The following is a 24,416-nucleotide window of genomic DNA, read 5'->3' as shown; positions in this document are numbered from 1 at the left end:
TGGACTGCGTAGTGGGGTGGCCCCGGTACCCAATTTGATACCGGGGCCACAATAAAATAAATACACCCTCCACGTGTCAGAATTCCACCAAACAAGTATCTGGACTGCGTAGTGGGGTGGCCCCGGTACCCAATTTGATACCGGGGCCACAATACCTCCTCCAAACATGGTACAGACAATTCGTCATTGAGATCCCATCAAGTATGTTAAAGACAGACAGGGTCGAAGTGTTATTGGTTGACTTTGTAAACCAAAAAACTGTCCCTGTTGCACATAGTCGTGCAATGAAGACTGACTTTTTCATTTAAAGGCACCATCTTTCAAGTGTAGTGTTTGTAAGTCTAAGTCATATTATACTTTTGGTAAAATTGGTTTATTTTGTTCCTCTTTATGGTAACTACTAATAGAATTAAAGTATTAAATAGAAGTGGCAGTTCCTCTTTATGGTAATTAGTAATAGAATTAAAGTATTAAATAGAATTAAAGTATGAAATAGAATTAAAGTATTAAATAGAATTAAAGTATGAAATAGAATTAAAGTATTAAATAGAATTAAAGTATTAAATAGAGTGGTATAGAGTTGTAGTGTGGTATAGATAGAGTGGTCCCCACAATATAATAATAAAACCCTCAACTGGTCTGAATTCCACCAAACAAGTATCTGGACTGCGTAGTGTGGTGGCCCCGGTACACAATTTGGTACCGAGGCCACAATATAATTAAAAAATTGGGCATCAACTGTCACCGTTGTTTAATATCTGATACACCTAAATATGGACTGCACAGTGGAGTGGCCCCGGTAGTAAATTTGGTGCCGGGGCCACAATACCTCCTCCAACTTCCAAGTGTAGTGTTTATAAAGACACACAGCGTCGAAGTGTTATTAGTTGACTTTCTTAACCCTAAAATTGTCCCTGTTGCAAATATTCGTGCAATGGACAGTTACTTTTTTATTGAAAGACTCAAGCTTTCAAGTGTAGTGTTTATAAAATATAAACAACAATACAGTAGTTTTAGAGCACGTCAATACCTCTTGTTTTAAATTATGACACGGCATTTTACTTTTGGTTTAATTTCTTGAATTTTTTTAAATTTGGTTTTACTTTTTGAACATGGCAAACGACTGTTGATTGGTCATATAATGCAAAAAAAAAAGTTCCAAGATGGAATTGTCCTTGGGCCCTCACACCCACCCTTATGTTGTTGAAATAGGACATGCACACTTTAACAAACCAATCATTTCAGCGACAGGGCCTACCAAACAACTTTGGCTGAAATGATTGGTTTGTTTGGGCCCCCACACCAAAAAAGCTATTCATCTCTCCCTGTACAGACTAAACAGGCTCTACTGAGGCAAGATGTCGTCCTCATCCTCAACCTCTGATTCCTCTCCCCCTACAGTGTGTACTTCCTCCTCATCACACATTATCAATTCGTCCCCGCTGGACTCCACAACCACAGGTCCCTCTGTAGTATCTGGAGGGCAGTGCTGTACTTCATTGAGGAATTGATTATTCATTTTTATAAACATCATTTTTTCAACGTTGTGAGGAAGCAACCTCCTTCGCCGCTCACTGACCAGGTTCCCCGCTGCACTAAAAACTCTTTCCGAGTACACACTGGAGGGGGGACAACTCAGGTAAAATAGAGCCAGTTTGTACAGGGGCTTCCAAACTGCCTTTTTTTCCTGCCAGTAACAATATGGACTGTCTGACATGTCTACTTGGATGGTGTCAGCAAAGTAATCATCCACAATTTTTTCTATTGTGACAGCATCCAATGCAGCGAGAGTAGACATGTCTGCAATGGTTGGCAGGTCCTTCAGTCCGGACCAGATGTTATCAGCATCCCCGCCAGTGCCTCTTTTGGGAAAACTGAGCTTTTTCCTCGCAGCCATAGATGTGGAAGAAAATGAGGGTGGAGCTGTTGGCATGTCACGGTCCTCTTCAGAGGACAATCTCCTGACCAGCAGGTCTTTGCACCGCTGTAGACTTGTGTCCGCCGGAAACAGAGACACAACATACGCTTTAAACCGAGGATCGAGCACGGTGGCCAGAATGTATTCCTCTGACTTTAAAAGAGTAACCACCCTCGGATCCTGGCAAAGCATACGAAGGGCTACATCCACAAGAGCTACATGCTTGGTGTAATCGCAATGGCTTTCCAGCTCCTCCCTCACTTTCTCCAGCTGCTTCTGCAACAGCCTGATCAGGGGAATGACCTGACTCAAGCTGGCAGTGTCGGAACTGACTTCTCGTGTGGCAAGTTCAAATGGCTGCAGAACCTTGCACAACACGGAAATCAGTCTCCACTGCGCTTGACTGAGGCGCATCCCCACTCCTTTGCCTATGTCGTAGGTGGCTGTGTAGGCCTGAATGGCCTTTTGCTGCTCCTCCATCCTCTGCAGCATATAGAGGGTGGAGTTCCAGCGCGTCACAACCTCTTGTTTGAGGTGATGGCAGGGCAGGTCCATGCTTTTTTGATGTGCCTCTAGTCTGCGGTAGGCACTGGCTGAATGCCGAAAGTGTCCAGCAATTTTGCGCGCCACCGCAAGCATCTCCTGCACACCCCTGTCACTCTTGAGGTAATGCTGCACCACCACATTAATGGTGTGGGCAAAACATGGGACATGCTGGAAATTGCCCATATTTAATGCCCGCACAATGTTACTGGCATTGTCTGACACCACAAATCCCCATGAGAGTCTAAGTGGGGTAAGCCACTGGGAGATAATTTCCCTCATTTTCTCTAATATGTTGTCAGCGTTGTGCCTCTTATTAAAGCCTGTAATACACAATGTTGCCTGCCTTTGCACGAGCCGCCATTTTGTAGTTGCTGCTACTGATGCAGCTGTTGCTGTTGCTGCGGAAGGGGATGCATCTACCCAGTGGGCTGTCACAGTCATATAGTCCTTCGTTTGCCCAGAACCACTTGTCCACATGTCCGTGGTTAAGTGGACAGTGGGTACAACCGCATTTTTTAGAGCACTGAGGACACTTGATCGTACTTCTCTGTACATTTTTGGTATCGCCTGCCTAGTGAAGTGGAATCTCGACGGGATTTGGTACCGGGGACACAATACCTCCATCAACCCTCTAAATCCCACTCCACTGATGGCGGACACCGGGCGCACGTCTAACACCAACATTGCAGTTACAGCCGCAGTTATACGCTTTGCAATAGGGTGACTACTATCGTATTTTGTGGTCATGGCAAACGACTGTTGGACGGTCAATTGTTTTGTGAAAGACTTAGCGGTCTTACGACTTCCCCTCTGGGAAGATGACCGACTAACAGCAGCAACAGCAGCAGTGGCAGTAGTAGGCGTACCGCTGCAGGATTCCTCGGATGAATCCCGTATTGAGGAGGACTCAGTCTGGCTGCTGACTTGGGCTGCAGGACTGAATCTGATGGAGATTGTGGAGGAAGTTGACGAGGAGGGTGTTGCTGGTGTGTATCCAACTGGACCACGGGATTTAGGTGTCCCTGTACCGATGAGGGTCCTAGCCCCAGTTCCTGAACTAACCACTGAACTATGAAGGTTATTCAGGTGACGAATAAGGGAGGATGTTCCTAGGTGGGCAAGATCCTTACCCCTGCTTATTTGAGCTTTACATAAGCTACATATGGCCATACATTGGTTGTCTGGATTTGGATAAAAATAACTCCAGACCGAAGAGGTGCATTTTTTGGTCTTCTGACCAGGCATGACGATGGGCTTTTTCATCCCATGGACATCAGCTGTTTCCCCCCCTGGTGCCTCATTTACAATAACCACATCACCATCCTCATCATCAAGTTCCTCCACAGCGCCAGCTACATCATCAATAGCCTCCTCCCGAGCCACCTCTTCCCGTACAGTGATGGGAAGGTCAGGCTTGACAACCACCAACATCCTTGGACTCGCCTTGTGGATTTGTGATAATTTCTCTTTAGAAGGCAGAGTTGTTTGCTGTTTTGTTGCTGACAGCATAACTCTCTTCAATTTTTTGTAGGGGGGGGAGGAGGAGGAGGGCTAAGATCCGTGGGTGAAGCTGAACCACTAGTCATGAACACGGGCCAGGGCCTAAGCCGTTCCTTGCCACTCCGTGTCGTAAATGGCATATTGGCAACTTTACGTTTCTCCTCAGATGATTTTAAGTGTCTCTTTTTGCTACTTTTTCTTAACTTGGGCTTTTTGGATTTTACATGCCCGGTACTACGAGATTGGGCATCGGGCTTGGAAGACGACGTTGATGGCATTTCATTGTCTATGTCATGACTAGTGGCAGCAGCTTCAGCATTAGGAGGAAGTGGGTCTTGATCTTTCCCTACTTTATCCTCCAAATTTTTGGTCTCCATTATATGTAGCACAAGATACTGCAGAATGTGTGAACTTGGTAATATTGCAGTACCAATGGACTTATACTGCTGGATTGGTTTTGCAAATTTGGTTATAATTATTATATATTTTTTTTTTTTTTAATTTTTTTTTTTTTTTACTTTTTTTTTTTTTTTAAAAAACTTGGGAATAATGGGGAAATAACTATGCCCTTAGAAGCACAGAGCACAGGACACAGCACCACTGGACTGAACAGGACACGGCACAGGACCCAGCAGCACTACGGAACTCAGCAGGACAGAGCACAGGACACAGCACCACTGGACTGATACTGCAGAATGTGTGAACTTTGTAATATTGCAGTACCAATGGACTTATACTGCTGGATTGGTTTTGCAAATTTGGTTATAATTATTATATATTTTTTTATTTTTTTTTTATTTTTTATTTTTTTTTACTTTTTTTTTATTTTTTAAAAACTTGGGAATAATGGGGAAATAACTATGCCCTTAGAAGCACAGAGCACAGGACACAGCACCACTGGACTGAACAGGACACGGCACAGGACCCAGCAGCACTACGGAACTCAGCAGGACAGAGCACAGGACACAGCACCACTGGACTGATACTGCAGAATGTGTAAACTTTGTAATATTGCAGTACCAATGGACTTATACTGCAGGATTGGTTTTGCAAATTTGGTTTTAATTATTATATATTTATTTATTTTTTTAAATTTTTTATTTTTTTTTACTTTTTTTTTATTTTTTAAAAACTTGGGAATAATGGGGAATTAACTATGCCCTTAGAAGCACAGAGCACAGGACACAGCACCACTGGACTGAACAGGACACGGCACAGGACCCAGCAGCACTACGGAACTCAGCAGGACAGAGCACAGGACACAGCACCACTGGACTGATACTGCAGAATGTGTGAACTTTGTAATATTGCAGTACCACTGGACTTTTACTGCTGAATGTGTGAACTTGGTAATATTGCAGTACCAATGGGCTTATACTGCAGGATTGGTTGTGCAAATTTTGTGGTAATTAAAAAAAATTAAAGTAGTTTTTGGTATTTTTTTAAAAAACTTTTTTTTTTTTTTTTAAACACAGGGGAATATTGGGGAAATAACTATGCCCTTAGAAGCACAGAGCACAGGACACAGCACCACTGGACTGAACAGGACACAGCACAGGACCCAGCAGCACCACTGACCTCAGAAGGACAGAGCACAGCACACAGCACCACTGGACTGATACTGCAGAACACAGCACAGCACAGCACAGCACAGCACAGCACAGAACTAAACAGCACAGCACAGAACTAAACAGCACAGCACGAGATCTACCAGGACAGAGGACCACCTAACACACCCTCCCTCTACCCTGATCAATGCCCGAGTGAAGATGGCGGCGACTAGCGGGGAATTTATAGGATCCGAGTATCGCGAGATCCGACAACGGGATTATGAGTCAGAGCCTCAGTTTCAGATTTGAATTTGGCGCCAATACCCGGATCTGTCTCGGATCCGACTCGGATCCGCAACGTTCGGGTGGGCTCGGATTTCATAAATCCGAGTGCGCTCATCCCTAATTTTAACAAACAAAAAATAAAACATATTTTCATTTCAGCTACTACCCCTGACTATACTACTGCTAATGAGTTTTATCCAGGAGGAAGTTAGCATCATGTTGTTTGCTTTTCATTGACAGACTTGATGGCCATGTCTAACAATATTCTTATTATTCTTTCCTATTAGTGAGATCTTGCCACTGGTGATGCTGTGAATTAAATGGCCGGTGCTCATTGATATCAGTTATAATATGCAGCTTGTCTGAGGGATTATTGATCCCTATACCACCGGCTCTTCTTCATTTTTAGCATAGTGAGACTCCATGGAGTATTTTGGACATAGCTTTAAACACTTGCTGTGCAGTGAACCGACAAGAGCTGTTGTCAGATATTTTGAAAGAGGTATTAATGAGCACTGGCCATGGGTAATGCTCCGAGGTCCAGAGCTTCAATGTAAGTGAACCCTAAAGATTTGAGGAATTAATTACATTAAACAAAGAAAACAAAACGTTTTTTCCTTTTTATTTCAATGACTTAAGAGAATGCAGGGATAAAAAAAATAATCAGAATTGAGTAAAGGTTTACACATCGAGGGTCTGATTCATCTTCGAACGCAATGTGAACACAATTTTAGTTTTTTTTAAAAAAGGCACATAACTTGTACGCACGTACACTCGTTTTCCAATACATGCAGATCTCAAGATACCTTTCCATTTTAATCTGGGTATAAGTACGTTCTCGCTATACTTTACTTGCCATAAGATCTTATCAGACTGCATACAACAACATTTTTTATCAAATAAATTTACAGCTCTTAATAATATAATCATTAAAAATATACGTCTTTTTTTTAAAAAAAAAACAAAAAACATATTTTGTTTACATGAAACACATAAATCAGGCTATTTTAAATGCTTACTGTAATTAAAGGCATTTTTAATAATGTCTCTTATTTGTAAGTACATGTTCTGGCACACATACGTGTAGTCATCAGATCAGTCAGTGCTTACACCTGCCCTGTAGTTGGTGCAATTATACAGCTAAAAATTACATACTTAAGAGATGTCCTGAACTTGAATTGGCTGCATCTGCATAGGCGTGCCCTCCACACGCCCTTAATGTACTTTGCCTTTGTCTGTCCACCCCTTCCCACACCTAATCCGCCCTTCAAGTCGTAGGCACATACTTACCAACTTTACAATGTTGGTATCTGGGAGCCTGCGGGGGAGGTGGGCATCATGGGGGGGCGGGCCTCCAAAATCCACATAATTTTGGAACCGCCCCCGTGACGTCATGACGCAAAACGCGTCATTTGATAGCGGGGGACAGAAATCGCTGCGTTTGTGACCTTTTTCTGCTCACTTCACTAGGAAGTGGGCAGACCCGGGATTTTGCCATACCCGGGAGAGTTGGCAAGTATGACTATGCAGTTGTAAGTTTCATTTGCATTCGGACATGAATTGTATGCAATTGTGTTCATTGGCATAACTTCCATTTTGGTGCATGCGCAGAGCTTTTCCACGCAAAATACAGCACGCAAATCAGTCCCAGAATATCATACTTACAACCCTTTTACTAGCTTGTTTTATTTTGACCACAATCTTTTGTGTGTATGTTTAGTCTATTCCCTTAAGGATAGCAATGGTCCATTGGTGACTGATTGAGCTTGATTGATATCTGTCACGAACGCGCTCCCAGCTGCCGTGACGTTGGGGTGTTTGCTGTATGAGGTCACACACGATTTCAGCCCGCAGTCTCTCTCACCTATCACACAGGTTCTTAGACCTACGGAATCGCCCCCAAACACAGCGCTCTCACACCCCCCAGACACTTCAGGTACAGCCACCACCTATTGGTTATGGGCAATAGGACCCCAATATACTGTCCCACGCTGGCACACAGGCTCCTAGTTCCACAAACTAGCAAGACTCACACCAGCACCCACAGGGTTAACTCTTCACACCTCCAGACTGTTACACAAATGTACATACAAGCACACACAGCTTGTTAAACAAATGTATCAACCAGTCACACACTGGGTAACCTGGATAAGCAATCTCTCTTCTACACAGGCTATGGATTCTTTAGAGTATCAAGGACGCAACTTATTAAATTTTAGATTTAATATACAAAAGGTACAGGGCATACAGATATAAAGAAAAATAATGAATAAACAAATAATAAATTTGACATAACAAGCAAAACAGTTTAAAATAAAAGAGATAACGTACAGAGCATTACTTACATATAATAATCTGTATGCCTGGGGCAGGCAGAAATGATGGACAGTCCTTCAAATTAGATTGATCCCCAAAAGTCTGACAATTTGTTCCCTCAGAACACAGATTTTTAAGCAACCTCAAATGGGTGCGGCATTCACAGGGGCAGGGTTAATGCTAATCGGGGTTGTGTCCTGGGACACCTTTTCAAACCAAATTTACCTGTTGCCTGATTTATTAACCAATTCTACAATGTGATATATTTGTCCTGGACAGCGTTACATCGATCCAATCTTATCATTAACAAATCCCTTATGACTTGGTTCATCTTGTCATATCAAACATGCCTAAGTACAGGGCATTCGCAGAGCTTCCACTCCTTTTCTCCATTTCTCTGTGGGTCAGAATTCTTAATTTACCATATGAGCTGCCCTTCCTCATGCTATTGAGGAATAGGTGGTTGATCTCTGCTTTTATTGATTTTAAGTGGCATATTTTAAAACTGAATTCTTTCTGTCTATACAGTATTACATATAGGCTATGTTATCCCCTGGCCTCATTGAGCCAGGCTACATGCTGAGCGGTACCTACAAGTCTATTCAAGTGTCACAAGCAAACAGTGCTATGTCCTGGAAGCTGCTAAAAGTGGCAGGCTTATCTCCTCACACTGGGATGTAAAAACCTCCAAACACCATTACATCAGACTCTGCGTCTTTTACTGTTACACTAGCTTATCAATGGATTCATTTGATACAACCTATTTACCCTGCAGTTATGAATTATCCCTTGTAAATAACTGCAAGCTCTCTAATTTACACCTAGGGGTTAGTTTGTGTTTATACTACCTATTGAAGGGAAGTAAATTAGCTAGGGAAATACATGATCAAATACAATGGATGTCTGATCTGCATATCTAAAGCTGGTCTCTGCACAAAGGGTTTACCTAACTCAATTACCTGTTCCTGGGCTCATTTAGTCACACCTTTATCTGAATTGAACATCAGGTGAATTTAGGTATTCATGCAAACATTTATTTGGGTCCTGACATCCAATATTCTATTTCAGCATATCAGATTTATGCTTTATCCTGACATCTCCCCCCTTCAAGAGATGGCATGGGCATTGACTGACAGGTCAATGCCCAAGATCATCTCATCTAATTTCCCCCTGGGTCCACTGTAATAGCTGCTAGCTGGCTCTCACTGTCATTATGAGCCTTCAACCGATTATTATGAAAATTTCTCTCTATCATCCTGGCAGGGGAATCATACCACTGCTTCTGGCTGGTCTGGGCCTGCATCACGTTCTCGTGTACCAACCCTGTTACAGTGTGCACTTTGTCTCTAATCCTCATGTCTTCTAAGTGAAAGCCTGAGGGAAAAATGGCCAGGAATTCCTGATACTGTACTTCTAAGTGGGAACCCCTTAAGGCTGGCACAGCAGAATACCTACTTCTACTCTGCCCTACTCCCCAGTTACAACCTTCCCTGTCAGTGGGACACCCTATGCACTTCTTATCTTGGGGCCTACATAACAGGACACTCCCCTCCCCCTTGGACTCATCTATCTGGGGATGTAGAGTAGCCGGGAGTATGGGCCCCTCATTTATCTCCTCTAAGCCGTTAGATGGCTGGCTAAGTGAGTGTGGGCTAGCAACTGACCCCCTTGTCTCTATGGAAAACTCAGACGAATGGTCAGAACTCATATGTAGATCTGAGTGGTGAACATTCGAACTACAGGTCCCAGCAACAAAGTAAGAATTGCTGTCACTCGCTACTTCCCGTTGGTCAGGACTATGTGTCTCCCCCACATGCTCAATCGCTCTGTATGCAGCTGGTTCAGGCACAGAATATACATCTTCACTCTGCCCTCCCTCCCAGTTACCTGGTACAGCATCTTCCGAGCACATTACCTGGGTAGAAACATTGTCTTTCTCTAGCACAACAGAATTAATCACATTGTCATCTGTCCCATTTCTAGTAAGCATATTATCTACACCAGTATTAATGCCAACATCTGCAATAACAATGTCCGCTGTCCCTATCCCATGACAAGATGTCAGTGTAAAAACAGGTTTGGATTCTAACACAATACTGTTATTGACATTATCCTCATTATAGGCAGTAGGTCCAATAAGACATTCTCTTTCCTTATCACATCCTGGCACCTCGGGTTCTTCCCGTAAATCATCATAATTGCCAGAGTTAACACTGGCACGTATCAGCTTCTCATCATCACATTTCACTCGCACAGCACCAGATGCAAAATGATTACAGAACAGTTCAGGTTCTTTACACAAAGTCACATCATTGGCAGGTTCAGCATTATCCCATACTACCTGGGCTGAGTCACATGGTGTAACAGAATTAGAGATAGTAGGAACAACATTTGCGGGAACATACTGAGAATTTAACCACCCAAGATCAGTAACTACTAAAACATTTGTGGGAATATCTTCAGGCACTTCCATTTTTCCCCCAGAAATAGTCTTCTCAACGATTATGTCCTCTTTAAAATCAGCCTCCTCCAATAGCAAATTCTGTGCAGCATCTGGTAGTATGCTGCTAGCATCATCAGCTTCCCCCAGCAGATTAAAAGGGGCCTCTGGATGCAAAATCTCGGTAGCATATTCCATGTTATCTGTAGCTGGCAGGGGTACCTTTTCCTCGTGGGCCACCCCTATAGGCTGGGCGATTACTGATCCAGCTTGTGAAAGAAGCTGCTGCAGGTGCTGCCTTTCGTCAGCCACCCGGCGACACTGATCTAGCCAGAATGGGGTATGAAGTCCACCCCTGAAAGATACCTCTTCCTGAGCGTATTCAAAACTCTCCTCCAGGTAGTCCAGCCGTTCCATAAGACTCATCGTGTAGCCCGGAATAAGGACCATCATGCGATACTCGCTGAAAGGATGTATCGGGCTTTCCTCTTCCCAGTCGAGGTGTTCGATGATCTCCCTGCGTGTCTTGTTGTGGCAGGAGAAACCTCGCAGCTGAGCTTCTTCAATTAGCTCTGCCATACTCATCATGACAAGTGGATTCTTTGGATTTAAGAAAATGTACCTACTCGGATCCTCTGGTTCAGTGACATTATCCACACCTTGATCCTCTGGTTCTGTCTTGCTCCCCAGCTCAGGTTCCATATCACATTGCTTCTTTGCATCATCCTCCAATAATGCGTGAACCAGCTCCTTTTTAGTTTTATCTGTCCAGTCGAGACCTCGCTGCTCACACAGGGCAATTAAAACTTCTTTGGCTTTTTTCTTGTAAGCAGCTGCCATCCTTGCAGTCACTTTGCAAAATAAAAGATAGAAAAGAAAAACAAGAGAGAAGGGAAGGGAACTGCTTTGCACGTATGTCTTCAAAAATTATAGCCCTGAGTTTCGTCCTTGTAAAACTATTGTATTCCTCGCAAGGTTACAATCAGTTTATAAGTGCAAGGGTTAATTGCTTAAACCATGCACTTAATACTCTAAGAAATTAAATCATCCCACCGCTATGCCACCAATTTGTCACGAACGCGCTCCCAGCTGCCGTGACGTTGGGGTGTTTGCTGTATGAGGTCACACACGATTTCAGCCCGCAGTCTCTCTCACCTATCACACAGGTTCTTAGACCTACGGAATCGCCCCCAAACACAGCGCTCTCACACCCCCCAGACACTTCAGGTACAGCCACCACCTATTGGTTATGGGCAATAGGACCCCAATATACTGTCCCACGCTGGCACACAGGCTCCTAGTTCCACAAACTAGCAAGACTCACACCAGCACCCACAGGGTTAACTCTTCACACCTCCAGACTGTTACACAAATGTACATACAAGCACACACAGCTTGTTAAACAAATGTATCAACCAGTCACACACTGGGTAACCTGGATAAGCAATCTCTCTTCTACACAGGCTATGGATTCTTTAGAGTATCAAGGACGCAACTTATTAAATTTTAGATTTAATATACAAAAGGTACAGGGCATACAGATATAAAGAAAAATAATGAATAAACAAATAATAAATTTGACATAACAAGCAAAACAGTTTAAAATAAAAGAGATAACGTACAGAGCATTACTTACATATAATAATCTGTATGCCTGGGGCAGGCAGAAATGATGGACAGTCCTTCAAATTAGATTGATCCCCAAAAGTCTGACAATTTGTTCCCTCAGAACACAGATTTTTAAGCAACCTCAAATGGGTGCGGCATTCACAGGGGCAGGGTTAATGCTAATCGGGGTTGTGTCCTGGGACACCTTTTCAAACCAAATTTACCTGTTGCCTGATTTATTAACCAATTCTACAATGTGATATATTTGTCCTGGACAGCGTTACATCGATCCAATCTTATCATTAACAAATCCCTTATGACTTGGTTCATCTTGTCATATCAAACATGCCTAAGTACAGGGCATTCGCAGAGCTTCCACTCCTTTTCTCCATTTCTCTGTGGGTCAGAATTCTTAATTTACCATATGAGCTGCCCTTCCTCATGCTATTGAGGAATAGGTGGTTGATCTCTGCTTTTATTGATTTTAAGTGGCATATTTTAAAACTGAATTCTTTCTGTCTATACAGTATTACATATAGGCTATGTTATCCCCTGGCCTCATTGAGCCAGGCTACATGCTGAGCGGTACCTACAAGTCTATTCAAGTGTCACAAGCAAACAGTGCTATGTCCTGGAAGCTGCTAAAAGTGGCAGGCTTATCTCCTCACACTGGGATGTAAAAACCTCCAAACACCATTACATCAGACTCTGCGTCTTTTACTGTTACACTAGCTTATCAATGGATTCATTTGATACAACCTATTTACCCTGCAGTTATGAATTATCCCTTGTAAATAACTGCAAGCTCTCTAATTTACACCTAGGGGTTAGTTTGTGTTTATACTACCTATTGAAGGGAAGTAAATTAGCTAGGGAAATACATGATCAAATACAATGGATGTCTGATCTGCATATCTAAAGCTGGTCTCTGCACAAAGGGTTTACCTAACTCAATTACCTGTTCCTGGGCTCATTTAGTCACACCTTTATCTGAATTGAACATCAGGTGAATTTAGGTATTCATGCAAACATTTATTTGGGTCCTGACATCCAATATTCTATTTCAGCATATCAGATTTATGCTTTATCCTGACAATATCTAATTCAGAATTTGTTCAATTTACTCTTTAGTATCTGTTTCTGAGTGTCCCTGGATACATGTTAATGTAAAAGTCTAATAATATTCTTATGTGACTTTGGCAGCACTTGTCGATGTGCCTATGAAGAAGAGTGATCTCATATAGCTTTCTATTTGTATGTGAACATCTTCGGTGCTTCCACAATGCTTAACCCGATAGCTGAAGGCATGAGAGAATGCCAAAACAAAGTTAAAAACTTAAATGATTTCTAATTAAGTTATTATATATCCCACAAAACACTATAAAAGAGGGTTAGAAGGCATTAACCACGCCCACTTCATGGATCCCTATAAAACGATAAGGGTCATTTAGAAAAGTAGGTCCACAACATAAATTATTATTATTTTGTGACATAAAGCACATCTTTTTTTGTGAATGTTCCTGTGAGGAAGCATATGGATATCTGGATGAAGAAGAAGGCATTTCCAAGGTTGCATCTTCTGATGAGATCAGCTTGGAATATCAGGCTGTTGGCTGCTAAATGCTGGCTGGGTACACTAGTGCACTTCATTACATATACATGCAGAAACCGAGACTGCATTTTGCAGGGCAAAATATTTAAATGATACTCAAGGGGTGGAAAGGGCAAATTCATGGGAATGTTCCCTGGTGTGCAGGCAGTCTTTTTTCTGTTCCAAAAAGATTTGTTCATTACGCATCCATGGAGATTGTGGAAACCTGGTCTTGCCTTATACTTTAGGACACCTTTTGCCCTTTCCAGGTATTCTTGATATGGCTAAGTACATTTCTATGTACATTTCTACCTTTATAATAAAAAATATTCAGTTGAACAATAGTGATAAATGTAATATATTATCTAATTCTCATGATTAATTTAACACATAACTGAGGCTAAACTGAATAGCGTTTTAGGAGAAGGATTAATAGCGTAATCCAATTAAGAATATTCATTATATTCATTAAGGATCTTAACTTAAGAAACTTCTTATTTACGTCTCCTGGACAAAACCATGTTACAATGCAAGGGGTGAAAATTAGTTTTCTGTTTTGCACATAAGTTAAATACTGACTGCTTTTTTCATGTAGCACACAAATATCAACTTTAAATTTCAGTGTACAAATAAGCTATCAAGTATTTGTGTGCTACATGAAAAAACAGTCAGTATTTAACTTATATGCAAAACAGAAAACTAATTTGCACCCCTTGCATTGTAACATGGTTTTGTCCAGGAGACTTAAAAAAGAAGATTTTAAGTTAAGATCCTTAATGAATCAGGCCCATGGTCCTAAAGTGGTAGTGGCAGGACTCTGCATATGCAAAATTTTTGCGAATAAATCTGAAGCAGAGCAGACATCAGCCTAGTAGCGCAGTATAATCTCAATTGACAAACAAATTAATGTTTACCAGACCATCTCTCTTATTAAATAAATAACTGTATAACTTTTTTTTCTCTCCTGTGCAGTTCTTAGTTGCATAAATTACTGTTGTAGTACATCACATAGTTAGTCCTCAGAGCTGACACTCTCACTAATTGGGATGTTCTTTCTGTTTCTCTCTCCAACCTTTACGCAACCAGGGTCACTTCTCTTGTCCTGCTCTCACCTCAATCCAGAACATCTCTTCCCAAATCAGGACCGGATTATCCATAAGATGGTACTCCTAAAGCTCGGTGGGTCTCAGGGGGCCCAACTGCCACCCGCAGCAGTTGAAATTAAAAAAAAAAAAAAAATGTTCCACCTTTTTAATAATACCATTCATGTGCACAGATTCCGCCTTGGGGGTCTAGTGACTCAACCTCAATTCCATAAAGCTGAGCTCCAGGGGTCAGAGGAGCTTGTGCTGAGCCCTGATTGGAGGAGCTCAACACATGCTCATTTGTCCCCTGCTGCTCAGCCTCACATGACTGAGACTGTGATTACCTGTAGCTGAGAGCACTGGAGGAGATTCAGGTAAGATTCAGGTAAGAAGAAGAGGTAATATGGGTTGCGCTGGTGAAAAAGTGGCATGTGGGGAAAAGGCTGGTGGGCAGAGGCGCATGTGAGAGAAAAATATGGTGAACAAAAATATGGTGAACATGTTAGAGAAAGCAGTTTGGCAAGAGGTAGCATGTGATCGAAAAGCTGATGAGCAAGGGCAAGTGAGAGAAAAGCAGAGCGACAAGTCAGAGAAAATCTGGTTTGCAGAGGGACATGTGATTGAAAATCTGGTAGGCAGAGGGGAAAGTGATAGAAAAGCTGGTGGGTGAATGGGCTTGTGAGAGAAAAACTGATGGGCAGGGGCGTGGCAGGGGTAAAGAAAGTAAAGAGAGTGGTATGGACCAATCAGAGGAGGGAGGTCCCAAACCAGTAACTTGCCAAGGGCTCCATGGGGTCTTCATCTATATCTGCCTTTTATCCTACTTCACAGTACCTACAAAATAGCAGTCTCTGCACACACACACTTTTCAGGATGTTCTTCAGACATCCATGCGCCTAATGCACTGCTCTATGACAAATCCGACTGTCTTGGCTGCACCTCTTCTCACAGCGTCTCACAAAGGTATCACCAATGTTTGGCTCTCACTGGGTTTTGGAGTTTCCCTTTCCCATCATACTCTCTCTGGCACACAAGTATACCTCTTGTTTCAGCGAAGTCCATCTTGACACTCATATACAGGGCCGGATTAACCCGAGGTCTAACTGGGCAATAGCCCAGGGGCCTTGGGCATCCAGGGGGCCCTTCAAAGTCCTCAGCAGCATTATTGATTGGTCTGGGTGCGGGGGCACCCCCAACCCGATCAATGCTGCTGATGACTTTCACTGCAATCATCCGTCCCCGTTGCTCAGTAATCTGCTTACTGAGGAGCTTACAGCGTGCCACGGAAGGAGGACTGCATTGACAGATAAGCGCTTGGGGGGCCTCACGGGCGGCGGACGGCTCACATTGGGGGCCTCACGGGGGAATGGAGGCCCCCTTAACCCAGGGGCCTCCATTCCCTTAATCCGGCCCTGCTCATATATCTCAGTATTTGGCGGTATCTCCTGCCATGTTATTTGTCACATCTGAATAGAGGATATTGGATAGAGGAGACCATAAAGGCCATTTCAACAAATGGAGAGATTAAGCCAGAAGTAAAGGGTTAGCTTTTTGCAGGGTACTCGAGTGGAAATTTAAATGCTCAAGGAGATATTGATTAAATGCACTAGTTTCAATAATATCTATTGTTTATTTCAGATTCTATCCTCTATGTTTTTATAATAGGAGATGCTACCACCTCAAATCACAATGTTAAATTCAAAATTATAGAGTAGAGAGTTTCTATATTGGAGACATGTTCTTTTCTCTTTGCAGTACATTTATTAATTAATAATGGACGGTTCAAATGATCATCCTGATTTAAGTGTAATATTCATAAAAAGTCAGTATAGCTTTCTAGTTTCACAGAGTCTCGGATAACAGGAGAAGACTTAGGAGAACGGGAACTTTTATAAGCAAAGGATTAGACAAGGAATTGCATTTAATATGAATGTCAGGGGCTTGGCTGAGAAGTATAAACCAAGAAATAAGAAACTCAAATGAATAGGAGAGGCAGGAACAGTCTTTGTTGATTCTCAAAGGTCAATAGCCATATTGGTGTCTGAATCTGGAGTTGGTAGCTGGCTATTTAAAAAAGAGAGGGGTGGTGGGGCTGTAGAAAACATGGTGGAGTGGGAGCTGGAGAGAAAGGGGGAGAAGGGTGGAGAAAACAGGAGTTAGAGGGGGCTGGAGAGAACAAGGGGGGACTCGTGAAGTTGCGGCTTGGAGAGAACCTGGATTTTCTTTGTCTGCGATAAATATATGCCATATAAACACTACAAAATATAATAAGTACTTAAATATAACTATAAACAAAAAATCAGTAATATATTCAAAAAAAGATGATGTATTTATTAGCAATAATAGTCTCTATTAATTTTGTGGGGTCAATTTGAAAGCTATTCATTTGATTTTTTGGCTCTTGGGGAAATAGACCTTTTTATTAAATGCATAGCCCTCTACAAGTGCGGTTAGTAATTTAAAGTCGGGGCTGGAGAGAGTGGGGGTGGGATATTTCTGTTTATTAAATTGGAATGTTATTAATTTACTGATTGTGCTGCTCGTGTTGGGGGGGAAATATGTTGGTTTATTAAATGGGAATGCTATTATATTAATATATATATAGGGGTGGTGGGGGGAAATAGATCTACATAATAAATGGGAATGCTATATAATGTTGGGTCTGGTTGGGAGGAAGGAGGCTTATTTTTAAATGTAAGCACTGTTGAATTTGTGATGGTTAGGAGGCCTGCTTATTAAACATGGATGGTATCAATTTAATGTCAGGGCTGTATGTAGGTAAATAGGCATATTTATTAAATGGAAATGTTATTAATTAAATTCTAAGGGCTAGATTTACTAAGCTGCGGGTTTGAAAAAGTGGGGATGTTGCCTATAGTAACCAATCAGATTCTAGCTGTCATTTTGTAGAAGGTACTAAATAAATGGAAGCTAGAATCTGATTGGTTGCTATAGGCAACATCCCCACCTTTTCAAACCTGCAGCTTAGTAAATCTAGCCCTAAGGCTTATTTAATGTTCGGCTGGTTGAATTGGAGGGAGTCCTAGATTCATTCACTGCTCAACTTTCCAGGAGGTGAATAATAACTATCTCTTTTTCAAACAGGACCCAAATGTCCCAGGATCCAGCCAAGCAGCAATAGAAGTAAGATAACAGCAGCAGCAGGTAGTAACAACTACAAGAAGAGGTAGGAGAAGACAACACAGACTTGGCCTTGTGCTAGTAGAGGGCTAGTAATGTCCACACTGTAGGATTTCTACGCCTCCTCGATGAGGCAGCATCTACTTCCACAAAGATGGGCGGGGCGGCTGCCAATGTTCTCTCTTGCCCAGGGTACTAAAATATCTACTTAACACTTTAGGTCTAAGATTCTTTAAGCCCGGGATAGTAACTAATTGATGAACGAAAGGAAGATTATTAAAATCCCTTCTGGCATAGAAAGTTATTGAATAGCAGGAGACATGTGGCTACTATAAAAATAGCTGTAATCCTTAGGTTTATTGAGTAGGAAAACAACACTATGTAAAATTACCAGACTCTGTGGAAATAGAAATAAGTTATACTGATGTTACATGAATAACACACTAAAACCAGGATGAGATTTTGAATTATTCTTTATTAATAATTCAATTTAGTGTAAAGAGTGTTAACAAAGTGTATGTCATCCTCAATTACTAGAACCAGTTCTCGATATGGTTGCTTTTAGCAGTCCCCTTTCCAAGAAACTAGATACGTTCCACATTCCACAGTACTCAGTTGCCACCAGGATTTAAGTTCAGTTAGTAGTAGTTGTTGATTTACAATTGCCCGGGGGAGTGGACAGAACATGATAGGAGGTAGTGAGCAACCTTGATGATTTTGTAAAGTAAACTGAGAATCACACTGACACTTGCCCAGTGAAATGTACAGCACACAGTAGCAGGTAGTGAGCAAACAGGATATGTTGACAGAACTCAGAGGCAGACAGGCAGAGGTTAACACGGATTAATCTGCCACTTGCCTGGTGAAGTGGACAGCACATGGTAGCAGGTAGTGAGCAACCAGTTGGTGTAGTGTTGCAAAGTGAAAATCTGACAGGTAGGGATTAATGCAAATAGCAGACAGGTCACAGCCAGGAGCAGAGAAGACAGAAATTCCTGTAAACAAGTCAGGGGTCAGGGCAGAAAGAAATATATATGCAGATCCGTTGACACAACTCAAGAGTCAGGAGTGGAGAAGACAGCAAAATCCTTTAAACAATCCATGTCAAACAATGATAACAGAAAAGGTCAGGCTACAAGGCACACTAGATCAAGCAGGAACAATCACCAGCATTAGTATGAATCCAGAGCAGGGGCGGATTGGTCATAGGCCTTACTGGGAACTTTACCGGTAGGCCGATGACCTAATGAGGCCGCCTGTCTGGTTTTTTTTTTTCCTTTTCCTTTTGTTTTGTTTTTTTTTTTTTCTGATATCCTAAAACCTGTCCCTCCCCCCTGTGGCCTATCCGACAAGAAGTGGATATCACATGGGACGCGCACCATGTGACAGGTGCTGTCCCATGTGAGCAAAGTAGCACAGCTTGGAAGCGGCTGAAAGGTAAGTGAGCGGAGCGTGTGTGAGTGGAGGGGGGCCGATTCCTGTGAGTGTATGTGCGCAGCGGTGGGGTGCTGATTCTAGTGTGTGTGTGAGCAGAAGGGGGGCTGATTCCAATGTGTGTATATGTGAGCAGAGGCGGGGCTGATGGCAATGTGTGTGTGTGTGTGTGTGTGTGTGTGTGTGTGTGTGAATTAAGGCAGCAGGGGTGCTGATTGCAAGGTGTATATCTGAAGGCAGCAAGGCGCAGGGCTTCTGACAATGTGTGTGTGTGCAAGCAGCAGGGGGGGGGGGGGCTGATGACCATGTGTGTAGGCAGCAGGCGGGGGCTGAGGACAATGTGTGAAGGCAGCAGGGGGGGGGGCTGCTGACAATGTGTGTGTGAAGGCAGGGGGGGTCTGCTGACAATGTGTGTGTGTGTGTGTGTAGGCAGCAGGGGGGGGGCTGATGACCATGTGTGTAGGCAGCAGGAGGGGGTGGCTGAGGACAATGTGTGTAGGCAGCAGGAGGGTCTGCTGACAGTGTGTGTGTGTGTGTGTGTGTGTGTGTAGGCAGCAGGGGGGGCTGATGACAGTGTGTGTGTGTGAAGGCAGGGGGGCTGCTGACAATGTGTGTGTGTGTGTGAAGGCAAGGGGGGGGCTGCTGACCATGTGTGTAGGCAGCAGGGGGGGGGCTGAGGACAATGTGTGTAGGCAGCAGGGGGGTCTGCTGACAGTGTGTGTGTGTGTGTGTGTGTGTGTGTGTGTGTGTGTATGTAGGCAGCAGGGGTGGCTGATGACAATGTGTGTGTAGGCAGCAGGAGGGGCTTATGACAATGTATGTGTGTGAAGGCAGGGGGGGCTGCTGACAATGTGTGTGTGAAGGCAGGGGGGGTCTGCTGACAATGTGTGTGTGTGTGTGTGTGTGTGTGTGTTGGCAGCAGGGGGGGGGGCTGATGACCATGTGTGTAGGCAGCAAGGGGGTGGGGGGCTGAGGACAATGTGTGTAGGCAGCAGGGGGGCTGATGACAATGTGTGTGTGTGTGTGTGTGTGTGTGTGTGAAGGCAGGGGGGGCTGTTGACAATGTGTGTGTGTGTGTGTAGGCAGCAGGGGGGGCTGATGACAATGTGTGTGTGTGTGTGTGTGTGTGTGTGTGTGTGTGTGTGTGTGAAGGCAGCAGGGGGGGCTGATGACAATGTGTGTGTGTGTGTGTGTGTGTGTGTGTGTGAAGGCAGGGGGGGAGGCTGTTGACAATGTGTGTGTGTGTGTGTGTGTGTAGGCAGCAGAGGGGCTGATGACTGTGTGTGTGTGAAGGCAGGGGGGGGGGGTTGATGACAATGTGTGTGTGTGTGTGTGTGTGTGTGTGTGTGTGTGTGTGTGTGTGTGTGTGAAGGCTGCAGGGGGGGCTTGTGGCAATGTAGTGTTTTGGAAAAGGGGGCTTGTGGCATTGTAATATGGGTGTGAGGTAGGTGGTGGCTAATGGGTGCTATTTTGTTTGTGGAGTGATGGTGGGGCAATTTAATTTAATAGCGGGGACTATTTAAGAAGGGATGGTTTGGGGGCTATTAATTGAATGTGGCGGTAAGTTTGGGAAGAATGAGGTCTATTTATTAAATGGAATTTGATTTATTTGATGCCAGTGATGGTTGCGGAAAATAGGTTTATTAAACATAATTGCTATTAATTTATTGCTGGAGCTGTGGACGTTCTCTACTTTAATTTGGGTGGGAGGTAGGCTAGTAATTTAATGGTGGACTGCAAGTTGGAGCAAATTATTTAATGGTGGGTGCTATTTAATTTATTAATGGAGTCTATTGATTTAAGGTGAGGTGACAGGACCTGTAATTTAAAGGTGCAGTGGTTTGGGGCTATTGAATGTGGGGCTGTTTGGGAAGAGGGCTATTTATTAAATATGAATTATTTAATGCCGACATGGTCATGGGAAATGGTTATGTTTATTAAATGTAAATGCTGTTAATTTATTGCTGGGGCTGTTTGGAGGGAAATAGGTTTATTTATTAAATGTGAATTCTAGCATTTTAATGTTGGGGCTGGAGGGAAGACTATTTATTAAATGTGGGTGCTTTTGATTTAACACTGGAGCTTGTTGGAGTTTTATATATTTCATGTACTTTTTTTTTTTCCAAATAGGGCCCCCAGCATTCCAGGATCCAGACAAGTGGCAACTGATCAAGAGAAACCAACAACCACAGGTAGGGAAAGCAACCATAACAGGTAGGAGAGAGCAGGACAGTCTGCCAACTGTATTTTTCTATATTGGCAGTTCCTCTGCAACATGTTGTTAAATAAACATGACTATGTTTCAGCTGGACAGTCCTGATTTAGGGCTCTGTCCCATGAGTGGGAATTTTGGGACAACGGTGGTATGTAATGGGCAGTCTAGCAATATTCAGCCTTTTGATGGCATAATCAACTTTGTATTAATCCCGCCTCTTTTTGTGTTTGCCCTGCCTACACTTGATTTGGTCCCGCCCACATGAGGCCACTTCCAGATTTTTTTCCAGGGCCACTTTATGTTCCCAATCCGCCCCTGATCCAGAGAGAGGTTAATAAATGCAGCAGCACCAATCAGGAACTTCAGAATGATAGCTGTATGGGTGTGGTAAGTGATTGCACAGCTGAACTGCCAGACTGAAAGCTGAAGGAAGCTTGAGGCTATTTACCCAGCAACCAGCTAAATCAGTAAACTGCAGTAATACGTATGGTAGTTGCAGTAATTGCACAGATGACAGATCAGACAAACAAGAGAGATCCTTATTTCTTAACAAAGAGAAAACAATACATACAGAAAAATATTTTAGCACAATTAAACATTTTCACTTTCTATCATTTGTTGTTTTTTGCTGGTTTTCATATTAAGCACAATAACACATCTAAACACAATAAAAAATATGAATAAAATGTATGATTTAACATAATCATTGTTGATGGGCATCACCAATATTGTAGCTATCTTCTCTGTAATCAACCCATCATGTGAGTAAGACTATAAGGAAGCTGTAAACTTGGTAATATACATGTCTAGAGATAAATAGACTGAAGTGTTGTGGGAACAGCCTGATGCTGAGAGACCAGGGGTTAAATGCCTCAATCTGCGCATTCTGCAGGCTGACAATATTTGGCGACTTTGCTGGGCACATTTAAAATGGCAATGTCTTTACAGGCTAGTGTTGCCTGTTAAGACATTGCCATTTTAAATCTGCCCTTCAAGGTTGCTGAATATCGGTGGCTTGCAGAATGCGCAGATTGACACATGTACCCCCAGGAGACTGCTACAGAGAAAAGGAATGAGAGTAATTATCCCAATGCTGTGGAGTGTCAACTCATGTGCACCATTTAAGAGACTCTGTCACATTATATGGCAACTAATAAGTATGTGCCAAAGTGTTAAATAAAAGAGTAGGGAAAGTGTCTGTTGCCCATTTTTTACAACTGGGAACTGTATTGATGCACTTATGATGTCAGTCTGGTTATCAAGTGCAAGGGCCCTTTCCACGTTTACTCTGAGCAGGGCGCGTAGTTGCACTGGCAGTGAGCACCCACTTTACATTTCTGTGGAAATAATTTTTGTGCAAAAAAGATGATGTCATGTAATATCTGAAGAGCTGAGAAATGCCTATGTTTATATATAGGTTTGTAAAAGATTTGTGTATTTCTACAAAATTTCCTATGGGTAATGACACCATTCTCAGTCCCTTCTGAAGCAGAGAGGACATTTGACATCTGCACATATTCTTTCGCTAGGTCAGTACTGCCGAGGCTTCCACTCTGTCACCTGTTAACTTGCACATTTTAATAATTCAGGAAGGGTTAGCGCATTCAATCATTCCTGAGTGCATGAACTCTGCTGTATTCCAGAATGTATGCAGACCTTCTACTGATTCTGACAGCAGTATAAAGCAGATGGTTGGGTTGAGAGTAAAAAATGACATTGCCACGGAGATTGAGCCAATCTGATACCTTAACTCTGCAGGGACTGAATAATAAGTCTGAGTTCCATTCTGTTATGCTATCTGGAGGCCTCAGCATGTGAATGAAGTGGGCATTTTTAACAAGCATTAGGGAGTATGGCAGCGTACACAGAGTTTCCTCAGCAGCTGTGAATCATGTGTCTTGGAACAGTGATTGGCATCTCAGCCCGGTAAAAATATCTGGCCTATATTTTGCAAGGTTGGATGCTCGATGCCTAGCCAGAAACATATTACCTTGGGCAAGTAGGCTCTGTTGTATTTTAAATTATTCATGGTGAAATGAATGCAAACCTGACAAGGGAAATGTGTTTTTCAAATGTGGCACAAATCTGCTTATCCAAATGTGATGTGATGTGATTTAGCTAGTGGTTGTAGTGTATAAATAATGAAAATTAAAACTTGTTTTAATTAAATTGCTGGAGGGTTGTTAGGGTAAGCCCGTTAGTGAGCAGATAAAAAATAAAATAGGTCCCAATTGAAGCATGTTTAATTATCTACTGCACTGGGGGCGCTATGGTTAACAAAACTATCACAGGTCTCACCCCTCATTTCCTCTCTGTCGAAAGTGCAAATTCTTGTGGAGCTATTCACACTGGATGCCTCCTGAAGTGGAAAAGAGAATTGTGATTATTTCACAGACACTTTGATCATATAAAAGAGTGTAATTGTGAGTTTAAAAGCATTTAATTATTAAAACTAAAGATGAGTGCCAAGCAACCAGTCTCCATTTTGTCCATCCACATGTGTCCAGTTAGGGTAAATAGGTGATGACTGCAACATCCAGCGATTTTAATGGCCAATGGTACCTCTGTGCGCAGTGCCAGTTGCTGACATGAGAGTGAAGCAGCCGGCAGCTTCTTACATGTGAAGCTGCTGGTTACTGCTCCTTCAGCCAGTGATGCACTGACAGGGTGGCACTTGGCTGTGATAAGAAGCAGCAGGTGTGGGGGTACCACTTATGAGGAGGGGGAAACTGTCTTGGGCACACCCAGGACTTGCACCAGTCCTGAAGGTATTACATTTTCAATTAA

The sequence above is a fragment of the Mixophyes fleayi genome, chromosome 6 (assembly GCF_038048845.1).
Source record: "Mixophyes fleayi isolate aMixFle1 chromosome 6, aMixFle1.hap1, whole genome shotgun sequence".
Taxonomy (NCBI): domain Eukaryota; kingdom Metazoa; phylum Chordata; class Amphibia; order Anura; family Limnodynastidae; genus Mixophyes; species Mixophyes fleayi.
This window is presented reverse-complemented; position numbering follows the sequence as displayed.